General features: G+C 44.8%; 2 protein-coding genes across 4 annotated transcripts in view; one reads left to right on the top strand and one right to left on the bottom strand.

The window, feature by feature from the left end:
• The window catches only part of LOC106747221 (D-xylose-proton symporter), a 23,202-nt gene extending 13,508 nt beyond the window's left edge, over window positions 1-9,694 (bottom strand). Inside the window, exon 1 of the mRNA XM_014624574.1 lies at window positions 9,457-9,694. The gene's annotated coding sequence lies outside the window, so the exon portion shown is untranslated. The remainder of the gene's footprint in view (window positions 1-9,456) is intronic.
• LOC106747220 (protein unc-93 homolog A) overlaps window positions 9,687-17,604 on the top strand; it is a 20,859-nt gene continuing 12,941 nt past the window's right edge. For 2 of the 3 annotated variants that reach the window (XM_014624571.1, XM_014624573.1), the window contains exon 1: window positions 13,899-15,150. The gene's annotated coding sequence lies outside the window, so the exon portion shown is untranslated. Of the gene's footprint in view, window positions 9,749-13,898; window positions 15,151-17,604 lie in introns of those variants that run through there. The other variant, XM_014624572.1, reaches the window with a different exon arrangement.

The following is a 17,604-nucleotide window of genomic DNA, read 5'->3' as shown; positions in this document are numbered from 1 at the left end:
GTGCTTGGGGCAGTCGAATTTTGACGCGATAAGATTAATATAAAAATGAGGAGAACGAGGAAAAAGTGATGAAAAGAAAAGAATATATCAGGACCTTGGAAATATTCGGCGGATTTCTTGCCATTTTTTTTTTTAATTAAACAGGTGTGTCAAAGCAATGCGAATAAGGCGTCTCCTCTGAAGAGAGAAAGTGCTACATTCAAATAAATATTTACTAAGGAGTATCGGGGTTAATTATTTTCCGCTTGATACATTTAAAATAATTTCTGATCTGGATTAATTCGGGAATTGTATATCAATTCAGGGGAGAGGGAGGATAAAGTGGTACTTAATAGATCCTCCACGTACGCTGGCCGGGGGTTAATCCGGACGTATAGAAGGCTCCAATGTTGTCCCGTTTCCTAGCGACATCGGAAATTTTCAATCAGACGCAACATTTCTAAATATTTGTGCATCGTGACTGCTTCTTTGAAGCATTGTTGCCGAATCAACAGTTTGACGCACGAACATTCAGAAATGACGTACCTAATATCCGATGTTATTCTTAGAGAATATGACAGCATTAATCTTCTCTACGACAAACATTTATACCCTGCGACTGTTTCTCGTAGTTCGGACAACAACGTTCGAACTGTGCCGGCGCAAAATTCCGCCGCTCTCCGAATCGTCGGCACCAATTTTTATCCTATTTTCGGCACCAGGCGCGACCGTTCCGCGAAATTACCTACGCTAATTGCTCTAATTACGGTGGATTCGATAGCGAACGGGCCCGGTAGCTCAAAGTAATTTTAAGTCGGAGAAAGGGAGGGTTCTTGCGTCACTAGATAAAGGTTGTCGAATGAAAGAAATACGACGAGATAACATTAACAATGATATTTATTCGGTCGGTCGGGCGTGGCTGTTATGTAACAATTTTCGGGTGCGCGAACTTGACTTCGTGGCGGCAGCGATTAACTTCGGTAACGAGACACAGCGAGTTTTTCGCAACTAATTATTCGGACTTCACAGTTTCGCGACGTGCGCACAGGGATGATCACGAGCACGGCTCCGGCGGCAACCCGGAGATCTCCCTCCGCAAATATAATTTCGCAATCGCGAATTAAAGCAAAATATAGGAAGCTCCGATGGCCCCGTCAGCCCGCCACGCTGACCTCCCCGACAGCACATAGCTCGCGCTTTCCCCCGTTTAATATGACAGCGGAAACGTGACTCGACAAATTTCTAATCCTTCCGTTCCCGGTGGAGATCTCCTCCGGGCTCCAGTAACCGACAACCACCAATAACTAATCGCAAATGAAATACCAAATCACCAAACACGGAAAAGAAGAAGTAGCTCCCATAGCTAAAAACTGGCTCGCGCAGACCAAAATAAGCTGTCCGTAATACTGAGATTTAGTTGATTCAGCTAATTCTTTTTGTCCCTTATCTAGTTTTTAGCTTCCGCCAATCAGAAATTAGGCCTGATAACTAAATTTCAGTTCTACTATATGAGTAGTTAATTTCTTTTTTCCGTGTGATACCGCGAGTTCCCTCCACCGAGCTTCGCTAATCAATCACGGAAATTGGAACGTGCGAGTTGCTGACCTTAAGTTTGTCGCTGCCCCGCCGGTGTACCCTCCGGGTCGCGCGCGGTAGCGTCTCGCAATCGCTTTCTCTCTCTCTCTCTCTCTCATTCTCCTTCGCTTACTCGCCCTTCCGCTCGCTCACTAATTTGTCACTAACTTGTCACTCGGCTGAATGCCCGTGTGACTATACCACCAACGAAGTGACGCTTCGGAGCGCGCGACTCGCAGATAACGCCGGGAACCCTTCTTCCTCGGCTATTTCCGAGGCTTTTCGGAGCTTTGCAAGCTCTTCTTACTTCAGCCGCCCCCGCTCCTTACTTGCTTCGTTTACTGTTCGCGCCCCCGCCTGCACCTGCTTCCCTACTATCACAACTGTCACGCAAGCTATTACATCCCTCCTCCTTCGTGGTTGTGATGTAATTGTTGAATGACTCCTAATATTGACAATATTAATATCTAACAGCACTAAAAAAATCCGTGCTTTGTTCCCGGCCTTGAAAGTCTTCCTCCGACTAATTATTTTATTTGAATTAAATAAACATTACTTGAACGTAGCACATTTTTCTTTCAGTACGCCACGTTCAAATAATATTTACTTAATCCGAGTAAAAGAACTGCTAACTTTAATACTCCTTAATAAAATATTTACTTAAATGCAGTACTTTTTTCTTTCAGTGTGTTGTCGTTATTATTCGGCACTCTCTCTGCCATTTTTCAGATAATCGAAGGAACTTATCCATTGTGCCAATGGAATTATCGACGATCCGACGAACTTCGGAAAAGCCCCCCTCCCCCGATACAATAAAGCGAACAAAGCTCGGCGTCTAACTGAAATAGAAGCCCCGGCTACTTTGGCTGCTTTTGACGTTTATTACCGTGAAACGAATGTCTGGCCATGGAAGAACGCGCGTTCAAATCCGACAGTCGGGCTTCCACTCTCTTCTTCTCGCGGAATAATCTCGCGGGGATTACGCGGTCAAATTGCGGGACGGCAACGAGGCACACATGGCGGAGCGCCACGTTGCAGCCACCGGCTCGCGCTATAAAATATATTGCTCGTGTATCTGCGTTTTATCGCGCAAAAGTGCCATTACTTCACGTTACATCAACACCGATTAAACCACGGGCGTATTTAATGGTCGGAAAAAATCGTTCCGCGCGCGCAAGCGTGAGCGTAATGACCGGCGGAACGAACAGGCGCGTCGAAAAACTATTTAACGCTAATAAAACGACCGCGTAAATACGCGTTCTTGAAAAACGCGTTCGGCTCGTGCTCCGGCCGCTGTTCAATTATTATTCGTAACGTTTCGCAATTACCAGCTTATCAGCGCAATTTTCCGCATATCTGTCAGGCAAGACGACAAAGCATGCCTCCATTTTTTAAATTTAGCCGGAGGCTCAGGAGTACACTGATACAAAATTATATAGTTTCGGTGCCATACATATTTTATAATAGCAGCAACATACATGTAAAGCTATTATCACTAGCTGACACTGTAGTAACATTTACTAGAGAAATGGTCCTGACTGTTGTGGTTAAAAAGTGTGTTTGGCGCTGAAACTAATTGTAATTTTCTGTCACTGTATATACAGTCAATGGAAAGAAAGTTGCAACATATTTATTTAGATGAATTTTAGAACGCATCCAATATCCAATATACTGAGAAAAAAGAGTTAAAAATTCACTTGTGAATTATAAGGATATATTAATTATTTCACGGAAATAAACATTTATTTGCATATGGCGAAATAAAGTTTTATTCTTAGCAAATAGAGCAATTAATAAGAAAACTTAGATACATCTCACAAAAAAATATCCTATATAAAATATAACAATCAAATTTTTTTCCAACCAATAAATATCGGAGAAAATGTCACAAGAAACATTTGCTTCGCAAAATTTCAATTTCTTTTCTCAATGTAGAGAATTACCGAAAAAAGCAACTTCTCTTGCAGATGTCGGATGCGTTCTCAAATTCATCGGGCTAGAAGTGTTGCGAGCTTTCTTTCATTGACTGTACCGAACATTTCGTTTGCCACATTGTGCACCGTTTATCGTGCGTTGTGCGCTCGCCGCATAGTGCGTAACGTATTAGCATAAGAATAAAGAAGGAAGGATTACGTCAAGGTGAAACGGCACATGCATCCAGCGAATTCGAATAGCTTGCGATAGAGTTTGCGGGAAAGGATGCAAATGAATGGTAATATAACGAGTAAATGACGAGTCGGTACGTGTGGAAATCGTCAGCGATTCGAGCACGTAACCGGAATCCGAGCGAAGGTATTCTAATTACGTTCGTCGGATGGGATCGACAGGCAAATTTATGAAGATGAAGTCGTCGACGCGATGTCGGAACGCACAACCGAAGAGAGCCTCGCGATTTGTCACCGTCGCTCATCGCACGATGATTTTTCGTGAGCGTGTATTTTTACGGGATTACGGCTCACGACGCTGCTCTCCCTTTCGATACGCTATTTATACGTCGCCGGGAGTGGAGTTCGCGCGCGCCCCGCCGATCGATTAAAGACCGTCCGGCCGTTTAAACTGTCGTCTCGCTTCTCCTCGAGGAAAGCTACTACCCCGCATTTTCCGCGCCCGATCGGATTTAACGATCTTTTTCCAGCGTCGGCCGAGAGAGAAAGGGATTCAACGCTCCGGCTCCCTCTCTCTCTCTCTCTCTCTTCCCCTCTCTCTTTCTCTCTCTCTCTCCTTTTTTCTCTTATCTCGGAAAGACAATTTCTCTCCAGTGGAAATTTGCAATCGAGCAACTAGATGAATGTTAATTTGAGCTGGATAAAATTTTTGTTTCAGTTTGTTCTACTCTTTCCCCAAAACATACGGAATCAAGTTTAACCATGCGAAATGGAATTTCACCTGGTACTTAAGATTTATTTTATCATTATCATAGCATATATTATATGGTAAAAGAGGAAAATACACAGAGAACAATATTTTGGTACTGCGAAGAAAAGCAATTGCTCAGCTTATTTTTCTACTTTTAAGTTTAATGGTTATCTTGAACAAAGAATATTTTCTTGATAATAATATTAAAATGTTCTCACACATCAAAAATATTATAAAAGCTCATTATCATTTACTTAAGAGAAAAATTTGTTCTCCTCTCGAGAATATTGTAAATTTTACCGAAGAAAAGTTAAATTCGGCTAATTCGAATAATCAAATCGAAATTTGTTTTAATTTAATATCCTTGATTGAAGTACTAAACTTATTAGGATTCAGAATATATTTTTAATAAATTTGATGTTTATGATGAACTTTTGCATATATAAACTTGTGAAATACTTGAAATAAGTAATATTTACTTGAATTCAATATGCATTTTTCTGTGTACACAATAAAAAATTTGATGTTAAATTTAACACATTTCGTAAACGGCCTACTCAAATTTTTGTGTTAACTTCTAACACAAGGTGCATGTATTGAAAAGTAACGCAAATATTATGTTGAAAAATAACATAAAATTAGTAACTGAAATATAAAATGTGTTATTTTAACACTTATATATGTTGAATATTGACTCAACACAAAACGTCGGGACAACATAAACACGATATGTTAAATTAACACCTTAGTATATTAAAAATTTAAATTTAACACAAAAATTTTAACGAAGACTACTTTTAACACAAGTACAAAATATTTTTTACCGTATACGTCTCATAAACACGACGTAAGACGATGAAAAGACTCGCACAGAAAAGTAAGCGTAATGGCATAATCGTGGAGTGATAAGCTAATAGGCTATTTGCGACGTCGTTAGATTTTTATATAATGTACATATGTTACATTATTATATGAATTACCTAGCTCACCGGTGAGAACGCGTCATTGCGCGTTCTCGTGCATTACCGCTCTATTTATAACTGCCGGCGGGCATTTGCATGATAATGTACTCATTAGTTCTGGTCATCCGATCGATCACGAGCGATTTACTTCCGATCACCGTTGATCTCGCGCGTTAGAATCACGAAGAGGCGTAATCAATAAGACTCAAACGGTGAGCGAGTCGATCAATCACAGCCGAGAACACGTTAGTCTTCATTCAGTCTAATTCTCTCGGGTGCGATTAGTCGATTCGCTCGATGCTGGAGTCTGCCCGAGTCGAAATTTTAACCCTATTTTAAGTCTAATTTAGTTCTACATTAATGTTCAAAGGCCTTCTGTTGTGCTGCTTCCTCGAGTTAAAATTTTTAATTCTACATTAAATCTTCAAAAGAAGGAAATGGAAATAAGTTCCTATTTGTAGTATCAAATGAACGCAATAAGTGTTTCTCTAATGCTACAACAGGAATTTAATCCTCCAGTGTCTAAATTTTAATTCTGCATTAAGTCTTCGAGTGGAAAAAACGGCAACAACTTCCCCATTTGTAGTGGTAAAGAAGCACAATAGGAGACCTTTGAACATTTAATGTAGAACTAAACTAAATTTAGAGTAGAATTAAAATTTCGACTCGGGTTGGTCACCACCGCAAGTGAGGGAATTATTGCTTTAATGTAGAACTAAAATTAAGATTCCGGAGGGCTAAATCCCCTTCGTGGCATTAAAAGAGCATTTATTGCGTTCCTCTGATGCTACAAGTGGGAACTTATTCCCGTTTTCTCCACATTAAAGATCTAACGTAGAATATAAAATTTCGACTCGAGTCGCTGCTCGCGTTTTCCCGTGAGCTGCGATCCTCGCGACCTGGCGAACGCGATCGCGGTAGTTGCCCGCCCGCTCGCGACATTCGTTACGTCGATTACCGCGATATCTTCTCAAGCGCAGCCGCAAGAAGACGTATGTAAAACCACGCGACTACAATAACGCGGGATTACGCGGCAGAGATCGCGACGATGACGATTCCGTTGGCAACGCGCAATGGAAAGAGACGCGCGGCTGATACGGGCGCGATCGAGAGGCTTTTAATTAGAGGCCTGCGCTAAGTTGAAGGTTGCGCGGACGTTATTATTATGGGCGTAGATCGCGCGCGTCGGCATCCCGCATTGGACGCGGATCTAACAAGCCTCTCGCGCCTTTATTGCGGGCTCGGCCGCAAAAAGCCGACAAATAGCGCGTGACAGCGGACGTAATTGCCGCTCGCATTAATCAGCCATTCGGCCGCCGCGGGTTGAACGCGCGATTGAACGCGCGATCGATACCGCAGGGAGGCGGGAAGTATGGTGGACATGCACATTCCCGAAAAATCATACTGATATTCGAAAAGTAGGACAACGTCCCGAAATGTCACAATCCCGAAAATTAAATACCGAGACAATCACCCGAAATATTGAGATTGTTTCTTATAACAATAGTGATCCGCGAGATATTAATCTCGCGATCATTAATCTCGTGCGACCATCCCGACGGATACGGTGTGAATTATAACGGCGCTATCCGAAAGCCGCCGAGGGGCGATTTTCGCGCTTTTTCACGTCGAACTTTCTTCCCTGGAGGCGATCATGCATTTCTTGCTCTAGCGTGAACTCATGAAAAGTGAACACTTCCATGTATAATTTTAAGATTTCGGAAAAGACCATTTTTTCCTCATTTTTCCGCGGATTTCTCCGGTTTCTGTTCCAAGGGTGCAAAAATCGAGAAAAATTCACTTGTGTTCGATTAGAACCCACCACCTTTATTTTTTTTTCTGTAAAGAAGGTAAGAGATAAAAAAAAATAGGGAAGAACGGAAACTTTCAAACTATACTTCCATGAACGCTTTCAAGTGGGAAATTATCCCAAGTCGAAATTTCAGTCCTGATTTAAGTCTAATTCAATTTTACATTAAGTATCATTTGTATCGGTGTTCAAAGGTTTTCTATTGTACTAAGTGGGAATTTATTTTCACTTGCTCCCCTTGAACACTTAATGTTAGAATTAAATTAGATTTAAGCTACGACTAAAATTTCGATTCCGGGAAGTGGGAACTTGTTCTCGTTTTCTCCACGTGAATACTTAATGCGGAATTTAAAATTTCGACCCGGTATCGCTCTTTACGCTCTTCACGCCAGACGAAAAGGCTCGTGATCGACCCCCGAGCCTTTCTCCGGAAGGAAGGGACGTCGTCGCGTTTTGTGCGCGCTTCTCCGACGGGGAAGATATCGGGCTCCGTTCTCGTGGACGTCTCCCTTTGCTGATGAAAAGGCGACCCGGAATCGGTAGCGAAAGATAGCCGAAGGACATATTCCCCGTAGATGACGCACGCGCGCGCTATTTATAATCGCGAATTTTGCACAAGTCGCGCGCGTACGCGCGCATTCATGCCGCGAAGTACGCGGATCTGTCTATAGGCCGCGTTGACACTCTCGTCGAGTCGCGTTTTACGCAAATAGCGCGGAACAACGAGAGAGAGCGAAAAAGAGGGAATGAAAGAGAGAGAGAGAGAGAGAGAGAGAGAGAGAAAGAGAGAGAGAGACGGCCGCGCGAAACGCGATTCTTCGGGCCTTGCGCGCATACATACGCGCGACGCGTATCATTGTGTTACGCGCGTTCCGCGTATTGTCTTTCCACATGCACGTTCACTCGATACTTTCACCGCGTACCTCTTTTCCGCGTCGAGCCCCTATTTTACAGAATCCGGCTCGCCGGAGCCGTGTGCGCCGCGTGTCTCGAAACCACCTCCCTTCTCGCGGATTCTTTGTTCGACTCGTCCCTCCTTGAAATTCGCCGAGAATCCGCTCGAACGGCGAAAATGCTCGATTTCATTGAATTACACTTGATTTCCGATATTGATATCTGAGCGTTCCTGCGGAATATTTCTCGGCGATATTTTTAGCATGCATTAAATTAAAATCTCATTAAAGGACCGCATTCCGCTCGAAACGATACAGAGTTTAAAATGTTCTCGAATTGACGATAAGGAATGTGGAAGGAAAAAGGAGCAGACGCTACGTCTGCCACGAGTCACCGGTGGTGAGCAGCATTGCACTTTTATAAAAAGTAGAATTCCTCAAGCAAATCTGGACATCTCCGACTTTCTGGTCGAAAATGGCGTTTGGTTTGTCACTAGAAGTGTCTTACGTACGAAGAGTGCCTACTCAATATCTCCGAGTAACCTCCACAAGAAATCGTCATTAATGCAGTATCATCTCCTGAAAATGTTTATTTCATCGAGAAAATACCGTTGTGTGCAATTTCTCTCTCAAATAAAGATTCGCTCCAAATAGAATCCCTTAATTGATAATCCTCGATTCTCGTAATTTTCGACCACATAAGAAACCGGACCAATCAGAAGCAGGTCGGAGTTTGTCCAGACTTTAACTTGAGGGACTCTAATAGAAAGGAACGACCGGCTCGAAACTCGCGTGGGTAGAACGAGACGAGGAAAAATCAAGTCCCGCAGCCTCTGTGTTAAAAATCGTCGACGGTCGCTGACGCAACGATTTTCTCGCTTACCCTTTTCTACGAGAGGTTTCTACGATGAGAGCTCTTCTCCTATTGCCTCTCGTAATTAGAAAGGCGAGCGAATAAATGAACGAGAAACGTGGATCGTTTCCGCGAAAACCCCTGCGCAAACCAGCGGAGCCGCGAGCTCACTTTCGGGGCGACCCGAGCCGAAGTCTCAGTTCTATATTAAGTCTATTTAGTTTTACATTAAGTTTTCAAAGGTCTGTTGTTGCGCTGCTTTTGACACTACAAATGAGAAATTATTTCAGTCTTACTCCACTTGAAAATTTAATGTAGAATTTTAAATCCCCCCCTCCCTTCCTCTTCAGAAGTCTAAATCCCCTTTTTAGCATCAAAGGAACATTATTAGTGCTCCTTTGATGCTACAAATGGGAAGTTATTTCCGCTATTTGAAGACTTAATGTAGAATCAAGTGGACTTAATGGAGGACTAAAATTTCGACTCGGGGAGGGTGGGTGCGTTTCGTGTCCGCTGTGAGATACTCACGTGTCCTCCAACGAAGTTCGCGGTCGAGATCCTGCAGGAGAGAGACCGGAAAGGACGCACTGTGACCCGACTCGGCGCGAATCCGCGGGAGGAGGCGAGTCGACGGAACGGAACGGAGAGAACGCGAGAGAACGGAACGATTTCGCGGATCGACCAGTCAGCGCGTGGAGGGTGGAGGCGCGTCAAATGAGGCGCGAGCCGATGGCCAAGCTTCATTTATAAGAAAGTGTCCAAGGATCGGACCTTCCTTCCGTCCGAAGCGGCCGAGGAAGGGGACAGGACTACGCTGATGGTATGTATTATGCGCGCACGTATAATGGTAGTGGGAGACTGCGGGCCACACCGCCACGGGATACTCTCGATCTTCGATTTTCAAGGTCGCGGCAACACTTGACCGAGGCTTACACTTCACCCGTTACTACGTCAGCGTAAAAAGCGACATGAGGCGGGCGAGCGCGAGATACTTCGCCACGGATACGGATACTCGAGAGAATCCTTCGAGAAGCGCGGAGTCGCGTCGTCGATCCAATGAAAGACGCGTGTCATTCGCACGGGTGAGGTGCCGTTTACGAGTCGAGTCTCAATTTTGAACGGGTCAAACTTAATTCGTTAATATGTTGAAAAAGTGCATTATAGGACATAATTTGATCGAAAACCCGCTCGAATTCGCCATCCAATAGTGGAGATGTTAAGAGGGTAATACCTGTGAGAATTATCATACCATTTTCTCTTTTACCAATGCCTGAACACGCTTGCCTAACTCTGGACATTTTTATTTTGACCTGTAAATGAGCATGAATATTGAAACTTTCAGCGTACAATATATATACATATATTTAATATATACATATATTTCATGCTAAGAAGTTAGACATTAAGAAGTTAAATATTTATATTTAAAGATCAAAAGAATGTCCAAAATTATTTATATAGCATTGGTACTTTGATCTTACTCGTTTACAAACATTTCAATTATTTTAGAAGGGAAGAAATAATGACCAGTAAGAATCTAATCGCGACGTCGTGACGAAGTATATAAATTATAGTGGAGGGATATAAATATTCATTGTGTATTACGTACGGTCAATCAGATATTTGCAATGGTTTTGTTTTTCTATGAGTTACGCAAAGCGTCTAATGGGTATTTAATAGGAAAATGTATTTCCTAATAAAAAAATTTGTTGCAACTTTCTTGTGACTGAATGTACTGAAGAATTTTTCGGACAAACATACGCGGCGAATCGGCCTTTCACGAACAGACCTTGAATCCTAGTAATATAATTTTTATATAACGCCCCCCCCCCCCCCCCTGAAATTCCACATTTATATATATCGCTATAACAGTTGCAATTAGGCTCTTATTGGCCTTTAATCCTTCCTTTCCCAGTTAGTCATTAACAGAATCGTTCATTAATCATTTCTTTTACTTTTTAATTTCAGTTAATTTGATTTTTATTATTACAAAATATAAATAGGAAAGAAACATCAATTTACTATGCATTACTAGTAGGAAACAAGTGTCAATTTGTTATTTCTTACTAGAAGGGAAGAAATTTCAATTAATTTGATATTTACTACTTGCAAGAAAGAGATGACAAACAATTGAGAATTAATTCCGTCGTGGAGGAATGATGAGTCACGCACGAATTGCATTCTGGTCATTACAATTAGGGGGTCGAAATTCGTCCATCCGGCTGCGGTACAGTTCCTTCAAAGACTGGAATCGTTTACTGGTGTCCAACGAGCGCGCTGATTTATTCAATAATGAGCAATGACACATCGCGATCGCGCTCGATTCTGATAAATCTCCAACATCCGTGTACTTATTAGTCGCGTGCGGCTTCCGTTTGCGGCGATTAATTGGCCCCGGGATGGTTACGCGCAAAACGCTGGTGTCTCCGTCGAGCGGCTCCGGTAGAGCACAATAAAGCCCGAGGTGATTAACCCCGCGGCACGAGGAGTGTACCATGCATACATACATACATACGCATGCGATCGCCGTAACATTGACACACTTCGCGGTAGCTCTCGTGTGTCACGGCTTTTAAGTGCGTCGCTGTGCAATAAAAGCGGACTCGTCTCCTTGAGAGCGGGAACACTGCAGGACACGCTCGCGCTATTGTCGCGCACACCGGGCGATCGCTCATCGGAGATATCACTTCGGGGGAAGCTAAATGAGACCGATCGCGCGTGCCTGACGATTATTCATCGCTTCGAGCGTGTCTTTGCTACGCGAACGTGGCCGATCGTTCATTTTTTACCCGCCTTGACGCGGAACCTCGTTTCACACAAAGAAGAACTTACGCTCGTTTAGCGACATATACACCTGCACGGAGAGAGATTTCGTGTTAAAAACGGCCCGCTAAAATTTCGCGTCACTTAACACGAGGAGGAGCGTTAAAAAGCACACAAATGTGTATTAGAAAATATGTGTGTAATGTTAAATTAACACGTTTGCCTTATCAACGTGTGTTAACAAGGTGACAGGTGTGTTAATTTAACATTATATTTGCGTACTTTCCAACGCGTTCCGCATGTTGAAGTAATACAAAATTTCAGTTCCAACGCCAAATTTGTTTACTGTGCGTTGACGATGATTCATTCTGCTTAGATTTAGTGAAGCAAGTCCTAAAGATGCTTAATCCTGTTCTGTCTAAAGGAATCATCGCGCAAAGCTCGTATCAGGCTGGTATTGGGGATTAAGGATTGCGAATTAGAAATCAGATTTCGATGAAATCACAAGTAGTTCCGATCTTAGCTATTATTTCGATTGGTCAAGTACCAATTTTCAATAATCTAATTTGATTTTTACATTAACAGTCTTCTGCTTAGATTAGAATAAGGTTTTAGACTTACTTCGTTAGATGAGGGACTATGTAGATTTCGAACGCATTTATTTGATCAATACGCGATTTTACCGGGTTAACCAGTTGCTCGGGCAACGATATAAGTCTTCCCAGACAGTACAATATCCAAAATCGGGACGTAAGATATCTTCAAGACACCTTAAAGATGTCTTATACTCCGGCTTTGGATATTGTGCTGTCTGGGCTATGACGGGCCTACGTTTCAGAGATAGATAATGCGATTCCCCTGCGCTCTTTTTGCACGAGTCACGACTCGGCGAACCGGATCTCTGTCGAATTTCTAGTCCCGAGGTCGCACAAAGGCGTCCAACTGGATACGGCTCTTTGTCGTGTAACAACAACGGAAGCTCACGATACTCTGCGACATTGAACCGAGATCGAAGTTAGAAGATATTGAATTAGAGGGCGATCGCATGGTCGCCGAGATCCGTTGAGATCTGATCGAATTGCTATGTTAAAAAGGAGGGAGAGGGAAAGGAAACAATCGAGCAGCATCGATTTCGCAGGAGATTAGCGCAAAAATTACGGTCTACCAGAATGATAAAAAAAAAAAAAAAATATGCAGAAACTCATCGCTACCATTTGTTCCCACGGGACTAACAGAGCGCGCTCGCGCGATTTCCGCCGCGTCTCTCTCGCCGTATTTAATTAATTCTACGTTCCGTCGATATCGTTATCGCCTTCAGCGCGCGGTGCACGCGCGATTCTCCGGCTATCGGACGTCAGCCACGCGTGACAGGTGTAACAATCGTCGTTACCGTCGACGACCAGCTCGCGCGAGAATCGCGAGACGCGGGGAAGCGCGCGCGCGCGCATGGCGCGTGCATCCGCGGAAGGTCGCTGTCGGATTCCCGCGGCGACGACGACGGAGCCTTCGTACCCGCGAAAGCACGCGGATCATTAATGGCTCAGAAGTACTGATTATGGATCTAATACCGTCGTCCGCGCGACCCCGACCCGATTTTTAACGAGCGACGGGAGACTCGGACGCCAATTAATCCGAATTCACCGCTTCATCTCGCAAATGGAACGAACGCGCGCGCGTTCCATGTGTGCTCCTTTAATGCGCTCACGAGTGCCTGTAGGAATTTTCCTCTTCTTTTTCATTCCCTTATTACTTTTTATTCTCTTATTACTGTTGGTCACCCGCTCGCACGAACTCGCGCTTGAATCAATCTCGCGATCCCCCACAGCCTGCAGCATTTGCAGACGTAACTAAATATAATCGACGATTGCGTATATTAGAGGACAGAGAGAGAGAGAGAGAGAGAGAGAGAGAGGAAGTGCACGCGGAGGGCGATACGCATGCGCCGATCGTGCCGTTTTGTCGGCCTCTGATCAGCTCAGAGCCCGTGAAATCGCGCCCGACTGATCTCAGGACGATCAATCGCCCCGGGAGTTCTCGATAATTGGCCGATTAGGGGTGTTCGCGCGGCAGGATTTTTCGCGTGCGGTACCGTCGCACTCGGCGGTGGAGCGATAAAGAGAGAGAGAGAGAAGGAGGGAGGGAGGGTGAGAGAGGGCGAGAAAGAGGGCTTCGAAGAGCTCCGGAGGGAACTGGAAGAGCGCGCGTTCAGTACGCACTCGCGCTGTTATCGACCATCGGGAGAGGAGGCGAGAGAGCCGAGCTGGCTCGAGCAGAACCGAGCGGCGCCGAATCGCGGTCGGAGAAGCGAGTCGCTCCGGAGTCGTCCCTTCGTCGGCCCAGGACCTGGATCCCGTCCTGTCGAGCGAGCCGCCGGATCGGGGATTCCGCAGACCGTGCGTCGCGCGATTCACTTCTCTCGCGAGCGACCGCGCGAGGTCCCCTCCGCTCCCGAAGCGCGGAGGAAAGCGGGAAATACGCGAGGAGACGATCGTCGCGTCGCGCTGGCTCGGCACTCTTTCGCGACGGAGGATCAGAGACCGTCGCTGTGTTTACATCTCACGACAGGATACCAGGATCTCCTGACTTTCTCTCTCTCTCTCTCTCTCTCTCACGCTTTCCGTTCCTTTCTCTCTCCTACTATCTCTCCCTCTTTCTCTCTTTCTCTCCTCAATAAGATTAGGAGGACATTAATTAAACCCGGTGAACGTGACACGTGCGACGGAACGGCCCGTCTCTGGGAGAATCAATCCGCGCCGTCGGGACGCGTGTCCTTCGCGACTCGCCGTCGTGTATCGACACCCTCGTCATCCCGATTATTGATGGCACTCGGAGTGTGCCGTGACGGCCGCGTCTTGATTAACTCGACGCGACTCGCGCGTTAATTCTCGTCCCGCACTCGTCTCGCCCACCAGTTACCAGCCGCGCGTCTAATAACTACCAATAAGTATCGAGATCGGGCTTAATTTTCAAGCTTGACGACTGCTTGCCCGCGATATTCCGACCGTCTCTCCTAGCTGTGCTCTCGAGCGCGCTGACGAGCGTCGTTTTCCTACGACAGCGTTTTCCCGCGTCGGTCTCGCGAGTGCGGGTCACGTTTTTCTCAACTTCGTACGAATCGACGAAGCTTTCGCTCCCGCGAAGCTTCCGCGAAGCTCGACGCGCGAATGGCATCGCGAAGACGCTCGTCGACTCGTTGACGCGCCGTTGGATGCGGTTTCTCGCCTCTTCGACAACGCTAGGACAGCGCAATGTGGCCCCGTTGACGACGTCCGCTTGGGTACGAAGAGCGACGAGGCTCGTGATTAATCGCGCGGAATGAGAGCGACGGCGTTCCTCCCGTGCGGCGGTCATGCCCCGTGACCCGACGACCGCGCTTGCCGAGTGTTTTGGCGACTCCACCACGTCACCGGGAACCATGGAGAACCTGCTGGATCGCTGCCGCAGCGGCGTCACGGAAACGTAAGCCTCCGCTGCCCCTTGGCGATCCTTTGCCACCTCGACGATTGATTCTCGCATTCGTTTTTCTCCCCNTTTTTCCCCCCCCCCCCCTCCCCTTTTCGCGTCATTGTGATTTATGCTCCTTCCGCTCGAGGAGAATGCACGTTTCCATCTCTAGTCCGGACGTACGATCTGCACAAAAGTACTTCGTCACTCGCCCGTTGTCTTGGCGACTCGCTCAGCGAACGGACGCGAACGGACCGTTGCGCGCGTAACGCACCGTGGCGGAGAGGAGAGAGAAAAAAAAAGATTTCTCGGGCGTTTTGCGCGTGCGGTGCTTCCGTTCTCCTCGATCGAGTAGCCCGTCGAGTTGAAATAATTATATTCCGATCGATACAGCGCGGATAAGAATAATTAATAATTGATCTCTCGGCGGGACACAACGCCGCGGAAGCGGAAACTTCTCGATTCTCGGAATCGAGCGCGACTCGAGGGTCGGAAATTAAAATCATTCGGAGTACGGAGTCTGTTGAAGTTAATTCTAACCGAGTGATCCCCCCCCCCNNNCCCACTCTCTCTCTCTCTCTTTTTCTTCCATTTTAAATTTGTGATGGAGAAACGATTGTATCATCCATTTGCCGCTAATCATCGGCAGCCTGTTAGATAACGAGTTTGCAGCATTTTTTCTCATTGTCAATTATTGTTGCGCATTAGTCGAGTGTAGCGGTGGCAAACTCGTCGTCGTAATTATCGGCGGCTTTACATTACGTGGGCCGACACGAGAATAATAGCCAAGGTCGGGAGCGCGGACAGTGCTGAAAAACGAAATATCGATTCAGCACCGTCGCATCGGCCGCGTTTTCCCCTGTGACGCTCGTTACAACGGCGCGAGGATGCATCCAGCATCCGTGCGGTGCCCCCCCCCCCCGCATACAGAATGCAACAACTCTGCAGCGCGCACTTCCGCGGGCTCGTCGGGGCTCCGAGGAGATGCGCGTGCATACAGCTATATTGATCACATAGTCGGAACTTCGATCAGGAGTTCAGTTTTTTCCTTCTCTTTCGTCGTTTTTTCATCTCACTTGACGTAAATTTCGGTTATTTTTATACAGAGTGAGACAGAACAACTGTTACATCATTTCTTACAACACCTCTTACATCACCTCTTGAATGTCTACGAAATATGAGAGTAATTGACACAGCGACGATCATCATTCCGAACGCTTCCTGAAAGTGTAAGCTTGTTTCATCTCTCCATCTGGTCGTCAAAAAAAATATTTTTGTCTTTCGGAGATATCTTCGAGATGGTAATAGTCATTGCATCACCCTGCAGTATACACAGAAAGAAGTTTCTTTAACGTACGTGTCTATTTGACTTGGCTTTGCTTAATATAAATAACAATAATTTAATGTCAAATATCATTGTTTTTTAGTGAAAATATTAATGTATAAATTAATGTATTAATGTAATATGTATTAATGTATAAATATTATGTTTTATCAGAGTTAACCATGTTGTTTGATAGAAAAAATAGTATTATTTAGAGGAAATAACATTTTGCATTTTTGATAAAAAGAATTTTATTTTATTATATATTGTTCCTTCTTATTGTTACTTCTCTCAAATAATTTATTGTTTGTAATAATCATTGTAATATATATTTAGATGAAAATACAAGAGAGATATATTATTCGACGTAGATATTTATTGTCCGAGAGGCCAAACGATTCTACTTGTTGAATGAAACATTCGTTTGTTTGCTCTATTTCAAAAGGTATTTGTTTCAATTAAACAAATTTTATTCAATCTAAAGAAATCTTTCTCTGTGCATAGTGGGAACTGCGATTACGAATTTTTTGTCTCATAAATGCTTCGTTTATTTGGTACTTATTTAGTGAGTAAATAAATAATTTCTTCATTTCGCCTAACATAAATTTTGCTAATTTTTATCATTAATTAATAATATACATATATATATATATATATATATGTGTGTGTGATTAGGATTCGATTATCTTTATTTCACGTTTTGCTACCGATAGTACCAGCGATCGTTCCTTTCGCCGCGTTGTATTTTTCACTGGGCTTTAAAATTCCGTCTCTCAATTCTGGTCTTCGCCATCTACCGTTCCTTCTTTTCGATCCCCATAGTACCCCACGTGCGAGATTCTGCGCGGGGTTCGTTAGTCACACATCGCCGGCTACAGTTTCGCGTGCCGCTAAAACCGGTTCACCTTCGGCACCGCTCCCACGTAACTTCGGTTTCGATACATTTCCACACGTCAGCTCCCGTCGTCGAATCGTGAGGTGTGCGCACGTGACACGTGCGTCGTGACGTTACGAAAGAGAGCCCGATAAAATCGAGCAAGAGTTACGATTGGCAGTCGGCAAAAACGTGCCGTAGAGCATCGATGAATAAAGAATAGATGAAAAGGAGAGGAAGAAACACAAGAAGCGTTGTTTTCGCATTGTAC

The sequence above is a fragment of the Dinoponera quadriceps genome, unplaced genomic scaffold (genome assembly GCF_001313825.1).
Source record: "Dinoponera quadriceps isolate SergipeBrazil2010 unplaced genomic scaffold, ASM131382v1 scaffold2217, whole genome shotgun sequence".
In the NCBI taxonomy this organism is placed as follows: domain Eukaryota; kingdom Metazoa; phylum Arthropoda; class Insecta; order Hymenoptera; family Formicidae; genus Dinoponera; species Dinoponera quadriceps.
The sequence above is the reverse complement of the archived record's forward strand: the minus strand, read 5'-3'. Positions and strand labels throughout refer to the sequence as shown.